The sequence below is a fragment of the Tachypleus tridentatus genome, chromosome 2, assembly GCF_004210375.1.
Source record: "Tachypleus tridentatus isolate NWPU-2018 chromosome 2, ASM421037v1, whole genome shotgun sequence".
Taxonomy (NCBI): Eukaryota; Metazoa; Arthropoda; class Merostomata; order Xiphosura; family Limulidae; genus Tachypleus; species Tachypleus tridentatus.
Genome location: NC_134826.1, coordinates 136,651,472 through 136,670,607, shown reverse-complemented (window position 1 = coordinate 136,670,607; position 19,136 = coordinate 136,651,472). Strand labels below are relative to the sequence as shown.

The following is a 19,136-nucleotide window of genomic DNA, read 5'->3' as shown; positions in this document are numbered from 1 at the left end:
CTCACATGGACCTAATGAATCATCCATACAAGTTTTGGCGAAGATAGATTCATACCATGAAGTAATTACATGGACATAGAACAGACTGCACTATTATATTTATACAGATTCGCGCATTTGATTAAGTCTCATATAATTATGTTTTGTGATGACAAGGTGTTACACCTTTTCCCACTTGAATATTAACATTTCATTCGTCTTTCGTGAACATGTTTACATGTTGCGCAATATTTATCTGTTGTCCACCGCGGAGACAGCGGTAAGTTTATGGATTTACAACGCTAAAATCAAGGAGTTCAATTCCCCCTGGTGGACACAGCAGATAGTCCGATGTGGTTTTGCTATAAGAAAACTACACACAAACCTTACCCTGTAAACTACAGATGTAATGTTCATTTTCGTCTTTCATTTATACTTTGTATTAATAAAAATTAGTTAATATTGTCATAAAACGTATTTTACTTTTATACGTGCGGCCCGGCATGGCCAAGCGTGTTAAGGTACTCGACTCGTAATCCGAGTGGCGCGGGTTCGCATCCCGGTCGTACCAAACATGCTCGCCCTCCCAGCCGTGGGGGCGTTATAAAGTGACGGTCAATTCCACTATTCGTTGGTAAAAGAGTAACCCAGGAGTTGTAGGTGGGTGGTGATAATTAGCTACCTTCTCTCTAGTCTTACACTACTAAACTAGGGACGGCTAGCACAGATAGCCCTCGAGTAGCTTTGTGCGAAATTCAAAACAAACCAAACGAAGGTTTTTTCTGTAATTCTTTTTAATATTGCCTAAAATTAGGAATTCTGCAAACATTTTTATAAATATGTTCCATGTAATTATACCTCCAGGGATTTGACAGATTTGTTTGACGAGTGACAGTAAATAATTAGGTGTTGCGACAGAGTGGTCAGACGCTGTAAACAAACTAGTCAGAAAGTTATACCAGGATATTCAAAATTGTCAACAGAATACGATAACTGAGAAGTTATTGATAGTCTATTTAGAATCTGTGAACATGGTATGTTTGTTTGTTTTTGAATTTCGCGCAAAGCTCCACGAGCGATTTTTGCGCTAGCTGTCCCTAATTTAGCAGTTTAATACTAAAGGGAAGGCGTCTAGTCACCACTACTCACTGGAAATTCTTGGGCTACTAATTTACCTATGAACAATAAAACTGACCGTATGTATAACGCCCCCTAGGCTGAAAGGGCAAAGATGTTTGGTGTCACGGAAATTCAAACCCGAGACCCTCAGATTCGAGCGCTCAAAACCACCTGGCCATGCAGGGCCCTTGTGAATACAGTAATAAGAAGTTATCATTACAATAAATGTTAACATGGTGATCCGAAACTCTGAGTAAAATAGTTAGAACTTGAGAAGTAAAATAGTTTCGTAAGAGAACAGAAATCAGAAGCGTAAAATGGTTTCGTAAGAGAACAGAAATCAGAAAAGTAAAATGGTTTCGTAAGAGAACAGAAACCAGAAAAGTAAAATGGTTTCGTAAGAGAACAGAAATCTGAAAAGTAAAATGGTTTCGTAAGAGAACAGAAATCAGAAAAGTAAAATGGTTTCGTAAGAGAACAGAAATCTGAAAAGTAAAATGGTTTCATAAGAGAACAGAAATCACAAAAGTAAAATGGTTTCGTAAAAGAACAGAAATCAGAAAAGTAAAATGGTTCTGTAAGAGAACAGAAATCAGAAAAGTAAAATGGTTTCGTAAGAGAACAGAAATCAGAAAAGTAAAATGGTTTTGTAAGAGAACAGAAATCAGAAAAGTAAAATGGTTTTGTAAGAGAACAGAAATCAGAAAAGTAAAATAACTTCGTAAGAGAACAGAAATCAGAAAAGTAAAATGGTTTCGTAAGAAAACAGAAATCAGAAAAATAAAATGGTTTCTTAAGAAAACAGAAATCAGAAAAATAAAATGGTTTCGTAAGAGAACAGAAATCAGAAAAATAAAATGGTTTCTTAAGAAAACAGAAATCAGAAAAATAAAATGGTTTCGTAAGAGAACAGAAATCAGAAAAGTAAAATACAGTAAGTGAAAAGAAAGATAACGGTTAGAGACTGGGTAGTAGCACATTGGGAGTAGTCAGAGGTTGTGAAATAAAACACACAAAGTAGTCAAAGGTTGCAAAGAGAAGTATTGAAATCAAAACGTTTCTCGTCAACATTCAAAGAAAAACAAGACCGACTGATTTTCCCATGAAATAAAACTGATTTTGATCTTAAACTTTTTGAGAAACCAGACATTAACAATTTGCAACATCTTCATGTCCGCTTAAATCCTAATACCTAAAAGAAACTTAGCTTACGGATGATCTACGTTTCCATATAAGAGAATAATTTGTTTATGTGAGCTAAGTGTTCCTAGTTACATCGAGATTTAGTTCTACGTTCCAAGATAAGGAAATGTTTAATTTTATGATTAAGAGATGTTTAATTTAGTAAAGTTAAACATTCCTAGTTCAGGAAAGTTTAGTAAAGCTAAACGTTCCGAGTTAAGGGATGTTTAGTAAAGCTAAATGTTCCTAGTTAAGGAATGTTTAGTAAAGCTAATCGTTCTTGGTTAAGGGATGTTTAGTAAAGCTAAATGTTTCTAGTTAAGGGATGTTTGGTAAAACTAAACGTTCCTAGTTCAGGGATGTTTAGTAAAGCTAAACGTTCCTAGTTAAGAGATGTTTAGTAAAGCTAAACGTTCCTAATTAACAATTTGCAACATCTTCATGTCCGCTTAAATCCTAATACCTAAAAGAAACTTAGCTTACGGATGATCTACGTTTCCATATAAAAGAATAATTTGTTTATGTGAGCTAAGTGTTCCTAGTTACATCGAGATTTAGTTCTACGTTCCAAGATAAGGAAATGTTTAATTTTATGATTAAGAGATGTTTAATTTAGTAAAGTTAAACGTTCCTAGTTCAGGGAAGTTTAGTAAAGCTAAACGTTCCGAGTTAAGGGATGTTTAATTTAGTAAAGTTAAACGTTCCTAGTTCAGGGAAGTTTAGTAAAGCTAAACGTTCCGAGTTAAGGGATGTTTAGTAAAGCTAAATGTTCCTAGTTAAGGAATGTTTAGTAAAGCTAATCGTTCTTGGTTAAGGGATGTTTAGTAAAGCTAAATGTTTCTAGTTAAGGGATGTTTGGTAAAACTAAACGTTCCTAGTTCAGGATGTTTAGTAAAACTAAACGTTCTAGTTCAGGGATGTTTAGTAAAGCTAAACGTTCCTAGTTAAGAGATGTTTAGTAAAGCTAAACGTTCCTAGTTCAGGGATGTTTAGTAAAGCTAAAGGTTCCTAGTTAAGGAATGTTTAGTAAAGCTAATCGTTCCTGGTTAAGGGATGTTTAGTAAAGCTAAATGTTCTAGTTAAGGAATGTTTAGTAAAGCTAAACGTTCCTAGTTAAGGGATGTTTAGTGAAGCTAATCGTTCCTAGTTAAGGGATGTTTAGTAAAGCTAAAGGTTCCTAGTTAAGGAATGTTTAGTAAAGCTAAACGTTCCTAGTTAAGAGATGTTTAGTAAAGCTAAACGTTCCTCGTTAAGGGATGTTTAGTAAAGCCAAACGTTTCTAGTTAAGGAATGTTTAGTAAAGCTAAACGTTCCTAGTTAAGGGATGTTTAGTAAAACTAAATGTTCCTAGTTAAGGAATGTTTAGTAAAGCTAAACGTTCCTAGTTAAGGGATGTTTAGTAAAACTAAATGTTCCTAGTTAAGGAATGTTTAGTAAAGCTAAACGTTCCTAGTTAAGGGATGTTTAGTAAAGCTAAATGTTCCTAGTTAAGGGATGTTTAGTAAAGCTAAACGTTCCTAGTTCAGGGATGTTTAGTAAAGCTAAACGTTCCTAGTTAAGGGATGTTTAGTAAAGCTAAAGGTTCCTAGTTAAGGAATGTTTAGTAAAGCTAAACGTTCCTAGTTGAGGGATGTTTAGTAATTCTAAACGTTCCTAGTTATGGAAAGTTTAGTAAAGCTAAACGTTCCTAGTTAAGGATGTTTAGTAAAACTAAATGTTCTAGTTAAGGAATGTTTAGTAAAGCTAAACGTTCCTAGTTAAGGGATGTTTAGTAAAGCTAAATGTTCCTAGTTAAGGGATGTTTAGTAAAGCTAAACGTTCCTAGTTCAGGAATGTTTAGTAAAGCTAAACGTTCCGAGTTAAGGGATGTTTAGTAAAGCTAAATGTTCCTAGTTAAGGAATGTTTAGTAAAGCTAATCGTTCTTGGTTAAGGGATGTTTAGTAAAGCTAAATGTTTCTAGTTAAGGGATGTTTGGTAAAACTAAACGTTCCTAGTTCAGGGATGTTTAGTAAAGCTAAACGTTCCTAGTTAAGAGATGTTTAGTAAAGCTAAACGTTCCTAATTAACAATTTGCAACATCTTCATGTCCGCTTAAATCCTAATACCTAAAAGAAACTTAGCTTACGGATGATCTACGTTTCCATATAAGAGAATAATTTGTTTATGTGAGCTAAGTGTTCCTAGTTACATCGAGATTTAGTTCTACGTTCCAAGATAAGGAAATGTTTAATTTTATGATTAAGAGATGTTTAATTTAGTAAAGTTAAACGTTCCTAGTTCAGGGAAGTTTAGTAAAGCTAAACGTTCCGAGTTAAGGGATGTTTAATTTAGTAAAGTTAAACGTTCCTAGTTCAGGGAAGTTTAGTAAAGCTAAACGTTCCGAGTTAAGGGATGTTTAGTAAAGCTAAATGTTCCTAGTTAAGGAATGTTTAGTAAAGCTAATCGTTCTTGGTTAAGGGATGTTTAGTAAAGCTAAATGTTTCTAGTTAAGGGATGTTTGGTAAAACTAAACGTTCCTAGTTCAGGGATGTTTAGTAAAACTAAACGTTCCTAGTTCAGGGATGTTTAGTAAAGCTAAACGTTCCTAGTTAAGAGATGTTTAGTAAAGCTAAACGTTCCTAGTTCAGGGATGTTTAGTAAAGCTAAAGGTTCCTAGTTAAGGAATGTTTAGTAAAGCTAATCGTTCCTGGTTAAGGGATGTTTAGTAAAGCTAAATGTTCCTAGTTAAGGGATGTTTAGTAAAGCTAAACGTTCCTAGTTAAGAGATGTTTAGTAAAGCTAAACGTTCCTCGTTAAGGGATGTTTAGTAAAGCCAAACGTTCCTAGTTAAGGAATGTTTAGTAAAGCTAAACGTTCCTAGTTAAGGGATGTTTAGTAAAACTAAATGTTCCTAGTTAAGGAATGTTTAGTAAAGCTAAACGTTCCTAGTTAAGGGATGTTTAGTAAAACTAAATGTTCCTAGTTAAGGAATGTTTAGTAAAGCTAAACGTTCCTAGTTAAGGGATGTTTAGTAAAGCTAAATGTTCCTAGTTAAGGGATGTTTAGTAAAGCTAAACGTTCCTAGTTCAGGGATGTTTAGTAAAGCTAAACGTTCCGAGTTAAGGGATGTTTAGTAAAGCTAAATGTTCCTAGTTAAGGAATGTTTAGTAAAGCTAATCGTTCTTGGTTAAGGGATGTTTAGTAAAGCTAAATGTTTCTAGTTAAGGGATGTTTGGTAAAACTAAACGTTCCTAGTTCAGGGATGTTTAGTAAAGCTAAACGTTCCTAGTTAAGAGATGTTTAGTAAAGCTAAACGTTCCTAATTAACAATTTGCAACATCTTCATGTCCGCTTAAATCCTAATACCTAAAAGAAACTTAGCTTACGGATGATCTACGTTTCCATATAAGAGAATAATTTGTTTATGTGAGCTAAGTGTTCCTAGTTACATCGAGATTTAGTTCTACGTTCCAAGATAAGGAAATGTTTAATTTTATGATTAAGAGATGTTTAATTTAGTAAAGTTAAACGTTCCTAGTTCAGGGAAGTTTAGTAAAGCTAAACGTTCCGAGTTAAGGGATGTTTAATTTAGTAAAGTTAAACGTTCCTAGTTCAGGGAAGTTTAGTAAAGCTAAACGTTCCGAGTTAAGGGATGTTTAGTAAAGCTAAATGTTCCTAGTTAAGGAATGTTTAGTAAAGCTAATCGTTCTTGGTTAAGGGATGTTTAGTAAAGCTAAATGTTTCTAGTTAAGGGATGTTTGGTAAAACTAAACGTTCCTAGTTCAGGGATGTTTAGTAAAACTAAACGTTCCTAGTTCAGGGATGTTTAGTAAAGCTAAACGTTCCTAGTTAAGAGATGTTTAGTAAAGCTAAACGTTCCTAGTTCAGGGATGTTTAGTAAAGCTAAAGGTTCCTAGTTAAGGAATGTTTAGTAAAGCTAATCGTTCCTGGTTAAGGGATGTTTAGTAAAGCTAAACGTTCCTAGTTAAGGAATGTTTAGTAAAGCTAAACGTTCCTAGTTAAGGGATGTTTAGTGAAGCTAATCGTTCCTAGTTAAGGGATGTTTAGTAAAGCTAAAGGTTCCTAGTTAAGGAATGTTTAGTAAAGCTAAACGTTCCTAGTTAAAGATGTTTAGTAAAGCTAAACGTTCCTCGTTAAGGGATGTTTAGTAAAGCTAAACGTTCCTAGTTAAGGATGTTTAGTAAAACTAAATGTTCCTAGTTAAGGAATGTTTAGTAAAGCTAAACGTTCCTAGTTAAGGGATGTTTAGTAAAACTAAATGTTCCTAGTTAAGGAATGTTTAGTAAAGCTAAACGTTCCTAGTTAAGGGATGTTTAGTAAAGCTAAATGTTCCTAGTTAAGGGATGTTTAGTAAAGCTAAACGTTCCTAGTTCAGGGATGTTTAGTAAAGCTAAACGTTCCTAGTTAAGGAATGTTTAGTAAAGCTAAACGTTCCTAGTTAAGGATGTTTAGTAAAACTAAATGTTCTAGTTAAGGAATGTTTAGTAAAGCTAAACGTTCCTAGTTAAGGATGTTTAGTAAAACTAAATGTTCTAGTTAAGGAATGTTTAGTAAAGCTAAACGTTCCTAGTTAAGGGATGTTTAGTAAAGCTAAATGTTCCTAGTTAAGGGATGTTTAGTAAAGCTAAACGTTCCTAGTTCAGGGATGTTTAGTAAAGCTAAACGTTCCTAGTTAAGGGATGTTTAGTAAAGCTAAAGGTTCCTAGTTGAGGGATGTTTAGTAATTCTAAACGTTCCTAGTTATGGAAAGTTTAGTAAAACTAAACGTTCCTAGTTCAGGGATGTTTAGTAAAGCTAAACGTTTCTAGTTAAGGGATGTTTGGTAAAACTAAACGTTCCTAGTTCAGGGATGTTTAGTAAAGCTAAACGTTCCTAGTTAAGAGATGTTTAGTAAAGCTAAACGTTCCTAGTTCAGGGATGTTTAGTAAAGCTAAAGGTTCCTAGTTAAGGAACGTTTAGTAAAGCTAAACGTTCCTAGTTGAGGGATGTTTAGTAATTCTAAACGTTCCTAGTTATGGAAAGTTTAGTAAAACTAAACGTTCCTAGTTCAGGGATGTTTAGTAAAGCTAAACGTTTCTAGTTAAGGGATGTTTGGTAAAACTAAACGTTCCTAGTTGAGAGATGTTTGGTAAAACTAAACGTTCCTAGTTAAGGGATGTTTAGTAAAGCTAAACGTTCCTAGTTAAGGGATGTATAGTAAAGCCAAACGTTCCTAGTTAAGGAATGTTTAGTAAAGGTAAACGTTCCTAGTTAAGGGATGTTTAGTAAAGCTAAACGTTTCTAGTTAAGGGATGTTTGGTAAAACTAAACGTTCCTAGTTCAGGGATGTTTAGTAAAGCTAAACGTTCCTAGTTAAGAGATGTTTAGTAAAGCTAAACGTTTCTAGTTCAGGGATGTTTAGTAAAGCTAAAGGTTCCAAGTTAAGGAATGTTTAGTAAAGCTAAACGTTCCCAGTTAAGGGATGTTTGGTAAAACTAAACGTTCCTAGTTCAGAGATGTTTTGTAAAGCTAAACGTTCCTAGTTAAGAGATGTTCCTAGTTAGGGGATGTTTAGTAAAACTAAACGTTCCTAGTTAAGGAATGTTTAGTAAAGCTAAACGTTCCTAGTTAAGGGATGTTTAGTAAAACTAAATGTTCCTAGTTAAGGAATGTTTAGTAAAGCTAAACGTTCCTAGTTAAGGGATGTTTAGTAAAGCTAAATGTTCCTAGTTAAGGGATGTTTAGTAAAGCTAAACGTTCCTAGTTCAGGGATGTTTAGTAAAGCTAAACGTTCCTAGTTAAGGGATGTTTAGTAAAGCTAAACGTTCCTAGTTAAGGGATGTTTAGTAAAGCTAAAGGTTCCTAGTTAAGGAATGTTTAGTAAAGCTAAACGTTCCTAGTTGAGGGATGTTTAGTAATTCTAAACGTTCCTAGTTATGGAAAGTTTAGTAAAACTAAATGTTTCTAGTTAAGGGATGTTTGGTAAAACTAAACGTTCCTAGTTCAGGGATGTTTAGTAAAGCTAAACGTTCCTAGTTAAGAGATGTTTAGTAAAGCTAAACGTTCCTAGTTCAGGGATGTTTAGTAAAGCTAAAGGTTCCTAGTTAAGGAATGTTTAGTAAAGCTAAACGTTCCTAGTTAAGAGATGTTTAGTAAAGCTAAACGTTCCTAGTTAAGGGATGTTTAGTAAAGCTAAACGTTCATAGTTAAGAGATGTTCATAGTTAAGGGATGTTTGGTAAAACTAAACGTTCCTAGTTGAGGGATGTTTAGTAAAGCTAAACGTTCCTAGTTGAGGGATGTTTAGTAATTCTAAACGTTCCTAGTTATGGAAAGTTTAGTAAAACTAAACGTTCCTAGTTCAGGGATGTTTAGTAAAGCTAAACGTTTCTAGTTAAGGGATGTTTGGTAAAACTAAACGTTCCTAGTTGAGAGATGTTTGGTAAAACTAAACGTTCCTAGTTAAGGGATGTTTAGTAAAGCTAAACGTTCCTAGTTAAGGGATGTATAGTAAAGCCAAACGTTCCTAGTTAAGGAATGTTTAGTAAAGCTAAACGTTCCTAGTTAAGAGATATTTAGTAAAGCTAAAGGTTCCTAGTTAAGGAATGTTTAGTAAAGCTAAACGTTCCTAGTTGAGGGATGTTTAGTAATTGTAAACGTTCCTAGTTATGGAAAGTTTAGTAAAACTAAACGTTCCTAGTTCAGGGATGTTTAGTAAAGCTAAACGTTTCTAGTTAAGGGATGTTTAGTAAAACTAAACGTTCCTAGTTCAGGGATGTTTAGTAAAGCTAAACGTTCCTAGTTAAGGGATGTTTGGTAAAACTAAACGTTCCTAGTTCAGGGATGTTTAGTAAAGCTAAACGTTCCTAGTTAAGAGATGTTCCTAGTTAAGGGATGTTTAGTAAAGCTAAACGTTCCCAGTTAAGGGATGTTTGGTAAAACTAAACGTTCCTAGTTCAGAGATGTTTTGTAAAGCTAAACGTTCCTAGTTAAGAGATGTTCCTAGTTAGGGGATGTTTAGTAAAACTAAACGTTTATAGTTCAGGGATGTTTAGTAAAGCTAAACGTTCCTAGTTCAGGGATGTTTAGTAAAGCTAAACGTTCCTAGTTAAGGGATGTTTAGTAAAACTAAACGTTCCTAGTTCAGGCATGTTTAGTAAAGCTAAACGTTCCTAGTTCAGGGATGTTTAGTAAAGCTAAACGTTCCTAGTTTAGGGATGTTTAGTAAAGCTAAACGTTCCTAGTTAAGGGACGTTTGAATTTCCGTCACATCAAACATCTTTGTTTTTTCAGCCGTGGGGGCGTTATACATACTTTCAATTTCACTGTTTGTAGGTAAAAGAGTTTCCCAAGATATGGCAGTGAGTAGTGGTGACTGGACGCCTTCCCTTTAGTATTAAACTGCTAAATTAGAGACAGTTAGCGCAAAAATCGCTCGTGAAGCTTTGCGCGAAATTCAAAAACAAACAAACATACCATGTTCATAGATTCTAAATACACTATCAATAACTTCTCAGTTATCGTATTCTGTTGACAATTTTGAATATTCTGGTATAAATTTCTGTCTAGTCTGTTTACAGCGTCTGACCACTCTGTCGCAACACCTAATTATTCACTGTCACTCGTGAAACAAATCTGTGAAATCCCTGGAGGTATAATTACATGGAACATATTTATAAAAATGTTTGCAGAATTCCTAATTTTAGACAATATTAAAAAGAATTACAGAAAAAAAAATCTTCGTTTGGTTTGTTTTGAATTTCGCACAAAGCTACTGGAGGGCTATCTATGCTAGCCGTCCCTAATTTAGTAGTGTAAGACTAGAAGGAAGGCAGCTAATTATCACCACCCACCTACAACTCCTGGGTTACTCTTTTACTAACGAATAGTGGGATTGACTGTAGCATTATAACGCATCCACGGCTGAAAGGGTGAGCATGTTTGGTGTGACGGGGATTCGAACACGCCACTCTCAGATTACGAGTCGTGTACCTTAACCACATGGCCATGCCGGGCCGTATAACCGTTGTCTTTGTTTCCAGACATGTACTTTTAGAGTCTGTTTTATAAGATTAGTTTTGCAGAATATTCAGACGCGAAAATAGCTTCATAGTGTGTGATATGAAATGCGAGTGTTACAGACTTTTGCGAGGTTTGTGGTATTTTAAATTTCTTTTTAATAAGATGTAATGGTATTTTTTTAGTAGTTATTAACTTCTTGGGAAGAAAAAACCTAGACATTTTCAAAAGAAACGTCAGAATTTTATTCTTCGAAAGTTTTATTATAATAGTTCTGGCTGATAAAACGCTTACAGGTATTCTGCTATATAATAAAACCAGAGTCTGTCCATAAATCTGGTCTTATATTCCACGATAAAAGAAAAACACTGTAATTTATTCAGGCTTAGAAAAAAACAACAACATTAAAAACGCGATAGGTTATTAAAGCTTAGAGAAACAAACAGCAGTGGATAAACCTAAAGGGAAAACATCTGGAAGATGGAATGATACACAGGATGTTATTGAAAATTGAAAATATTATAAAATTTTAGTAATAAACGAAGCACGTTGTCTTGCATATTATTTGTAATATATGTATATGTGTGTGTGTGTAGAAGAATGGTTTTATAGCTTGTACGCAGCGTAGCAGAAGTTTACGTTTACATATTTTTGTAGCAGAATCGTAAGATAGTAAAGTTGTCTTTATTTATTCTTAGAGAAAATGCGCGGGAAACCCGAAAAGACCACAGCAGTGGTTCTCCATACAATTCATTTATAGAGAGGCACATCTATAACAATGGTTCTCCGTACAAATCAGTTATAGGGAGACATATCTGTCTTCAGACTAATTCGATCGTACACATTAGTTAAAAATCGATTAATTTTTGCTACAGAGTACTTTAAAAATAAAATAAAAAACAGAAAAATTCATAAAATATTCTGTGCCTTAAAAATTACATTTCTTAGGCAGATCGAATTTTGTTGTTTTTTTTTGCGTGAATATTAACGTATATTGAAAACTTCCGAACAATTTAAAATAGTGATGTATTACATTAATAGTACATTTAGTGTTTAGATCCCTCATGTCAGAACAATTTGATGTATTACAATTTATCGATGTCTTTATTCGTTATATCCCTCATGTGAGAAGGATTTCATTTATTACTACGTTCCAATACTTTAATTCGTTATATCCCTCATGTGAGAAGGATTTCATTTATTACTACATTCCAATACTTTAATTCGTTATATCCCTCATGTGAGAAGGATTTCATTTATTACTACGTTCCAATACTTTAATTCGTTATATCCCTCATGTGAGAAGGATTTCATTTATTACTACGTTCCAATACTTTAATTCGTTATATCCCTCATGTGAGAAGGATTTCATTTATTACTACGTTCCAATACTTTAATTCGTTATATCCCTCAAGTGAGAAGGATTTCATTTATTACTACGTTCCAATACTTTAATTCGTTATATCCCTCAGAGGGATTTCACGTATTTACCAGTATCTTTGTTTCTCAAATACGTATTTCTTGTGTTACATTAATAATCTGGAAGAATCAGTATGTATTTATTTACTGTTTGTTGCTAAAAGTTATATACAGATATATGTTTAAAAGCTCAGCAGATAGCTGGGTATTTCCAGAAAATCTATAGTAGGATACCGTCACAATACGATATAAAAATACTTTACGAATACTCAGAGAAAAAACATAAAACATTGTTTCAGCCGGTAGGATGATGCGAGATGATACAACAGGAGGCATTGTTTAATCCAGTGGGATGATTCTACTGGATGGGTACTTTGTGAAGATAAAAAAAGTTGGTAGAAGCCAACTTAAAGGGTGGGTCGAATACACAATATGGAGTTATGTTTGTTTCTAATCTTAGCAACATGTATTATTTTCAGATAATATGGTTTCAGAGCCTCAGTTTTTGGATACAAAAGGACGTGAATTATTTCATTATAGGTGTGTTTTATCTAAATTCCTGGTGGTTTAATAAACTAAAAACAAGACATTTAAAATTAAAACATTTGTAGCTGAAAATATGCAAACCATCAAAAGGCAACCACTTGGGTGATACACAAACCATCAACAAATAACTGTTTATATAATGTGAACACCATCAAAACTCAACAATTTTGGTAATAGGCACACCACTAACAAATAACTGTTTATGTAATGTGCAAACCAGTAAATAGTCAACTCTTTAGGCATTCTTGAAATATTTAACTGCTACCTATTTGGGAAATTTGTAAACTATCAATTTTGGTTTCTTCGTATAATATGCAAACAGTGAACTATTAACTCTTTGGGAATGCTGGAAGCAATCAGTAATAAACAATCTTAAAGTAATCAACCACCAAACCTTTGTACAATCTGCCAACAAAACTAAACATTTTGACCAATCTGCAAGGCCCGGCATGGCCAGGTGGTTAAGGCGTGCGATTCGTAATCTGAGGGTCATGGTTTCGAATCCCCATCGCATCAAACATGCTCGTTCTTTCAGCCGTCGGGGCACTATAATGTGACGGTCAATCCCGCTATTCGTTGGTAAAAGAGTAGCCTAAGAGTTGGTGGTGAGTAGTGATGACTAGCTGCCTTCCCTCTGGTCTTGCACTGATAAATTAGGGATGGCTATCGCAGAAAGCCCTCGTGGATCTTTGCGCGAAATTCAAAAACAAACATACCAATATGCAAAGTAGCAATGGTAAAGCATTTGGGAAATTTGCAAAGAAAAAACTAATTTTTTTTAACCATCTGCAATTAACATTAGTTAATTCTTTGGGGCAATCTATAAACAATCAACAGTAAACGTTTTGGGCAATCTGTAGAGTATCAACAATCAACGCTTTAGGCAAACTGCACATTACATTATGTAGCACAAATTTTGTTCCTGGACAGTATGTGTTATTTCCTAATGCTTATATTGTAAAAGTACAGAAAATGTCCATTATTCCCTTCAAACTTTGCTTTTGTGACCTGGATAATGAAATTTAGAAATTAACCTATTTTCTATGTAAAAACGGGCAAATTAGTACATTTTCATTTACATAAGGTATGAATAAAACAACATATAAATCAAGATTTACATGTATTTATACTAAAGTTATACAAAAGTGTTATATAAAGTGAGTGGTTTTTCGAGATTTGTGACTGTGATGTAAATCAATTTCGAGTATCAGCCCCTAAATATAACCTCCAATCATGTTTTCGTTTTACGCTCCTTGATAGTGGCGTTTAAAGTCCAGTATATCTTGGTTGAAGCGCTTGCCTTGCTCCACTGACTATGCTCCCATGTTCTCCTTGAATGTATCAAGATGAACGTCAAGGATATGGACTTTCAGGGACATCCTGCAGCCCATTTTGCTGTAGTTCTTCACCAGAGCCTCAACCAGTTCCACATAATTGTCGGCCTTGAAGTTGCCCAAGAAGCCTCAAATTACTGTGACAAAGCTGCCCCAAGCTTTTTTCCCTTCCTACTATGCTTCTTGGGGAATTCTGTGCACTCCAGGATCTTCTTTATTTGTGGTCCAACGAAGACACCAGCTTTGACGTTTGCCTCAGACAGCTTAGGGAAGAAGTCTCGAAGGTACTTGAAGGCTGCAGACTCCTTATCAAGAGCTGTGACAAATTGTTTCATAAGACCCAATTTTATGTGCAGTGGTTGGAACAACACCTTCTAGAGGTCCACTAGTGGCTCACACTTGACATTGTGCCTTCCCACAGAGAACTCGGTCAGTTGTGGCCAGTGCTTCCTGTTGTAGTGCGCTGTGGTGTCCCTGCTGTCCCAAAGGTAAAGATAACAGGGAAACTTTGTAAAGCCTCCTTGGAGGCCCATCAGGAATGCCACCATTTTGAAGTCTCTGATAACCTCCCAGCCATACTCCTCATACTTCAAGGTTTTTAACAAGGACTTGACGCTGTTGTATTCCTCTTTAGGTGCACCGAATGAGCGAGGAGAAGAGACGGATACTTATTCCCTTTATGGAGCAGCACATCTCTGAGGCTTCTACAACATTCTAGAAAGTTCTTAAAAATTCTTGTAAGTTCGAAAAAATTCTCTATCAGCACTGAATCTACCTGGAATGTTCCGGAAAATGGGTAAATATGAAAAGTTTATTACCCAGGTCACAAAAGCAAAGTTTGAAGAAAAAAATAGGCCTTTTCCATTTACTTTAGGCATAAGCAATTGAGAAATAACATTCTGGCCAGGAACAAGAAAAAGTAAAAATTTTGTTAGATAGTGTTATTAATGGTCAACTGTTTGGTTGTTGAATTAGCATGACTAACATTGAAATATTCACAAAAACGTTTTAGTTATACACAAGTAATGAACCAAATAATTAATTTCAGTAGTTAACGAAAGAAAATGTGTTACATTCAACATCTATAAGTTGAATTATCTGCATTGTTAATTTTATTACTTTAAACAATGAAAGAACGCGTAATGAATTATTGATTTATGAGCCATTTTGCAAATAAATCACATTTGTCGATTTGAAAGATGTTTTCATTGTTGTCATACGTTTTTTGGCTGACATTGTGAAATATGTGGTTAAAATGTTTTTTGTTACTTTCAGTTTTAGCTATGATCACCTCACGACAAAAAAATGTATTTGGCCTAAAGAGTTAGATCATATGTTTTATTAAACCCTCATCTACACCTACAAAAATATTTTTCCACGTAATGATCTTATTGTTATTAGTATAATTTCATAACTACTGTTATTACACTGTAAATTCTTTCTCGTCCAGCTAATTATATTAACTACGTTTACACTTCACTAAAACTATATAAACATATTTGACTAATAATTTTCGACGAACTTTTGTTGTCGTTATATAAATAAATAGGTTTCTTTATCAAACGTGGGAGGCCAGGTTGTTGAGGCACTCGACTCGTAATCCGAGGGTCGCGGGTTCGAATTCCCATCAGACCAAATATGCTCGCCCTTTCAGCCTTGGGGGCGTTATAACGTGACGGTCAATCTCACTATTCGTTGGTAAAAGAGTAGCCCAAGAGTTGGCGGTGGGTGGTGATGACTAGCTGCCATCCTTGTAGTCTTACACTGCTGAATTAGGGACGGTTAGCGCAGATAGCCCTCGTGTAGCTTTGCGCGAAATTCAAAACAAATCAAACCAATTAAAAGTGGGTCGCTTGACTCTTAGCAGCTCAAAGGGAATTTGGGATCCATTATTACTTGAAAACTTTTGGAGTCTTTTAAGTTACTCTCGTGAGATAGTACCTATCCTCTCTTGTATAAATGAAACACTTTAAGCTGTCGATTACTGTGTGATAATTTATCATATCTTGGCAACCCGGGTTTAAGGCATGGGATTACCGGGCTGAAGTCCAGAATTTCACACTAATTACGGAGCCTCAAGCTATTACTATAAATGTATTGCACGTAGAGGTTCTGTCTCGAGCGGGCCTCTAAAAGTTGAAAAGTCTAGGGCCAATAAAACCATTAATCCGGCCTTTCATCTATGTGATGTAAAACGATAAATACCCTATGTGGTTAGGTGCCTTAAGATAAACCATGTTTATTTATGTTGTTACGTACCTTCTGTAAATAAGGCACAGTAACCAATGTTATTACGTATTTTAAAATAAAGTACGGCAATCCGTGTTGTTACATATCATATGTAATTAAAGCACGATATTTTGTGTTGTTATTGTTTGTTTGTTTGTTCACGCTAAACAACACGAGAGCTATCTGCGCTAGCCATTCCTAATTTAACAGTGTAAGACTAGAGGGAAGGCAGCTAGTTATCACCCCACCGCCAGTTCTTGGGCTACTCTTTTACCAACAAATAGTGGGATTGACTGACACTTATAATGCCCCTCGGCTGAAAGGGCGAGCATGTTTGGTGCGATGGGGATTCTGTGTTGTTATATACCTATGTATTCTGTATTCTGTGTCGTCACGTGCCTTATATGATATATGGGTTATAGTTAAAAATGAAAAATAAAGTAAAATGATAGCAATTACGTATCTTCTCACCTTCTTCTCACCCAGTCTGTAGCAAAAATATTTGATATTTTGTCTTAGTTGCATGAATATGACCCACCCGATGACTCGACTTGGAACGCAAATATTTTCTTTCTTCCCTATTATCACTTAATGCAGTTTATAACTTATTTCCTACGTTTGAATGAAACTCATAAGATAATGTTATCTTTGTTTCAAAATGTTGAACACTGATACTTTACAATCACTGTTTCGACGCTCTTCTGGCCATCTACTTCATCCTGACGTCAAACAACGTCACATACTCTGAAAATGACGTCAAACGCTTCATACCGGGGGTTGTGGGAAAGTTTGATCGGAGAAAATAGTCGAGAAACAGAAAGTAAGCGGTAAAGAGTGTAGAATTCGGTAACTTCTTTTAAAGTAGTAAGTTAACACGCATTGTACAAACAAACAGTTCGAGTTAAACACTTCATACATTACAAATATTTATGAAAGGAAGACTTAATACAACTAACTCTGTTTAGCACCAATACTGTATATCACTAACCCTACTCTGTAGGATAAAAAAAAAAACGCTTTATATTATTAATTCTACTTAGCAGGCTGCACCAACCTTGCATGTGCTAAACTCTATTCAGCAGGGTACACCACCTTCCTGGCATTAACTCTCCTCAGCAGGATACACCATTATTGTGTATCATATATCATTGATTCTGCTCAGCAGGATACAACATTGTTGTGTATCATATATCATTGGCTCTGCTCAGCAGGATACAACATTGTTGTGTATCATATATCATTGACTCTGCTCAGCAGGATACACCATTGTTGTGTATCATATATCATTGACTCTGCTCAGCAGGATACACCATTGTTGTGTATCATATATCATTGACTCTGCTCAGCAGGATACACCATTGTTGTGTATCATATATCGTTGACTCTGCTTAGCAGGATGCATCATTAACTCTACTCATTAAAGTGCGTCAATAATCACTAATCTTACTAAAAAGGCAAACCAACACTTTCATCACTAAACCTACTTAGCTGGGTGTACCAACACACTATTGTATTAAGTACGATTTTCATTAATGTAAACGATTTATCTATACGTTTACAAGCAATATTTATCTTCGTTGTTTAGTCAGGCAAACTACATATGTGTAAGTCATGCAGATCCTACAAGAAGTCATTGCATAGTGATGCAAATCTGACAAAAAGTCGGTGTGTAGTTACGCAGTACTTACAATAAGTATTTGACTGTATTAATAAAGAGAGCATCCTTTGTTTTTACACTATTAAAAAGATATAACTAAAGTACTAACGTATAAATAGAAACAGTTTAATTTTAACAAGATGAATAAATAAGTACATTTAAACTACCTTTGGATTTCCATACTTTCCTGTTTCACTCGCAGTGAGCTGATACATAAAGTTATATAGGAGAAACGCTTATTTAATTATTCACTCCATAGAGGGCGTGGGTAAACATTAGTCCTTCAAATTTGTTGAGCAGAAAGCAACACAATTGTGTAGCTCTAATCGTGTTGTGCCATTCACGTGTATTGAAATCCAGTTTTTAGTGTTATTAGTCAAAAGACTAGCCGCCGAAAAATTTGAGAAGGGTGCAGGTTTTCAAGTGTAATATATATTATACAACATATTGTTTTTAATGTGTTAGTATTTGTGCAGGGTTCTCGTGTGAAGGAGTTTTAAAATTTGGAATAAAAGAACTAACGATTTGAATATTTAAACAGACGAAGAAGAACCGAAACTCAAGCGTTTACAAACAGTTCACTGTTCTTCTTCAGGATGATATAATGAGTGTAATGTAATATATAGGTACAGGTTAATTACCACCAGGAACCCAGGGTTATGTCTCATAGTTAAATATATTAACTTTTATGTTATGGTGCTGAACATATGACGACATCGTGTCAGTGTATAATTTTATGGTTGAATATTAGCAACTTTTATTTTAACAGAAACTGATATGGTGTGGATCTCATCGGATTGGGCAGATAATCAAGGGTTCTTAGGTTCATTACATTATGCCACTGAATAAGTTCTGCTCTTCCACGTGAAGTCGTGTCGTCGGTAAAAGAATAAAATTTGATAATGCAAGTCTTCAGAAGAGTAGCTTTCAATCTGGCTCAGAAGTCTCAACGTATGTTCGCGAATCTTTCACGGGTTTTAAAGACCCATTGGTTTAGGCACCCTGTTCTCTAAGACTATTAAAACCTGGAGTTTCAGGTCTGTATAAAACGATTAGATATTGGAGATTCATCTCTCTAGCAGACGATTAAATCCTGTAGATTCATCTTTCTAGAAGAGATTAAATCCTGTTGATTCATCTCTCTAGAAGACGTTTAAATTCTGTTGATTCATCTCTCTAGAAGACGATTAAATCCTGTTGATTCATCTCTCTAGAAGACGATTAAATCCTGTTGATTCATCTCTCTAGAAGACGATTAAATCCTGTTGATTCATCTCTCCAGAAGACGATTAAATCCTGTTGATTCATCTCTCCAGAAGACGATTAAATCCTGTTGATTCTTCTCTCTAGAAGACGATTAAATCCTGTTGATTCATCTCTCTGGAAGACGATTAAATCCTGTTGATTCATCTCTCCAGAAGACGATTAAATCCTGTTGATTCATCTCTCTAGAAGACGATTAAATCCTGTTGATTCATCTCTCCAGAAGACGATTAAATCCTGTTGATTCATCTCTCCAGAAGACGATTAAATCCTGTTGATTCTTCTCTCCAGAAGACGATTAAATCCTGTTGATTCATCACTCTGGAAGACGATTAAATCCTGTTGATTCATCTCTCCAGAAGACGATTAAATCCTGTTGATTCATCTCTCCAGAAGACGATTAAATCCTG

The 19,136-nt window shown here is 34.9% G+C and overlaps 1 protein-coding gene and 1 long non-coding RNA gene across 4 annotated transcripts in view; one reads left to right on the top strand and one right to left on the bottom strand.

Moving 5' to 3' along the window:
• The window catches only part of LOC143245205 (uncharacterized), a 32,746-nt gene extending 16,317 nt beyond the window's left edge, over positions 1–16,429 (bottom strand). Inside the window, exon 1 of the long non-coding RNA XR_013025502.1 lies at positions 16,278–16,429. This is a non-coding gene — a long non-coding RNA (uncharacterized LOC143245205). The remainder of the gene's footprint in view (positions 1–16,277) is intronic.
• Positions 1–19,136, top strand: part of LOC143245203 (3',5'-cyclic-AMP phosphodiesterase 4B-like) — a 168,820-nt gene that overhangs the window by 84,950 nt on the left and 64,734 nt on the right. The gene's annotated exons all lie outside the window — the stretch shown is intronic.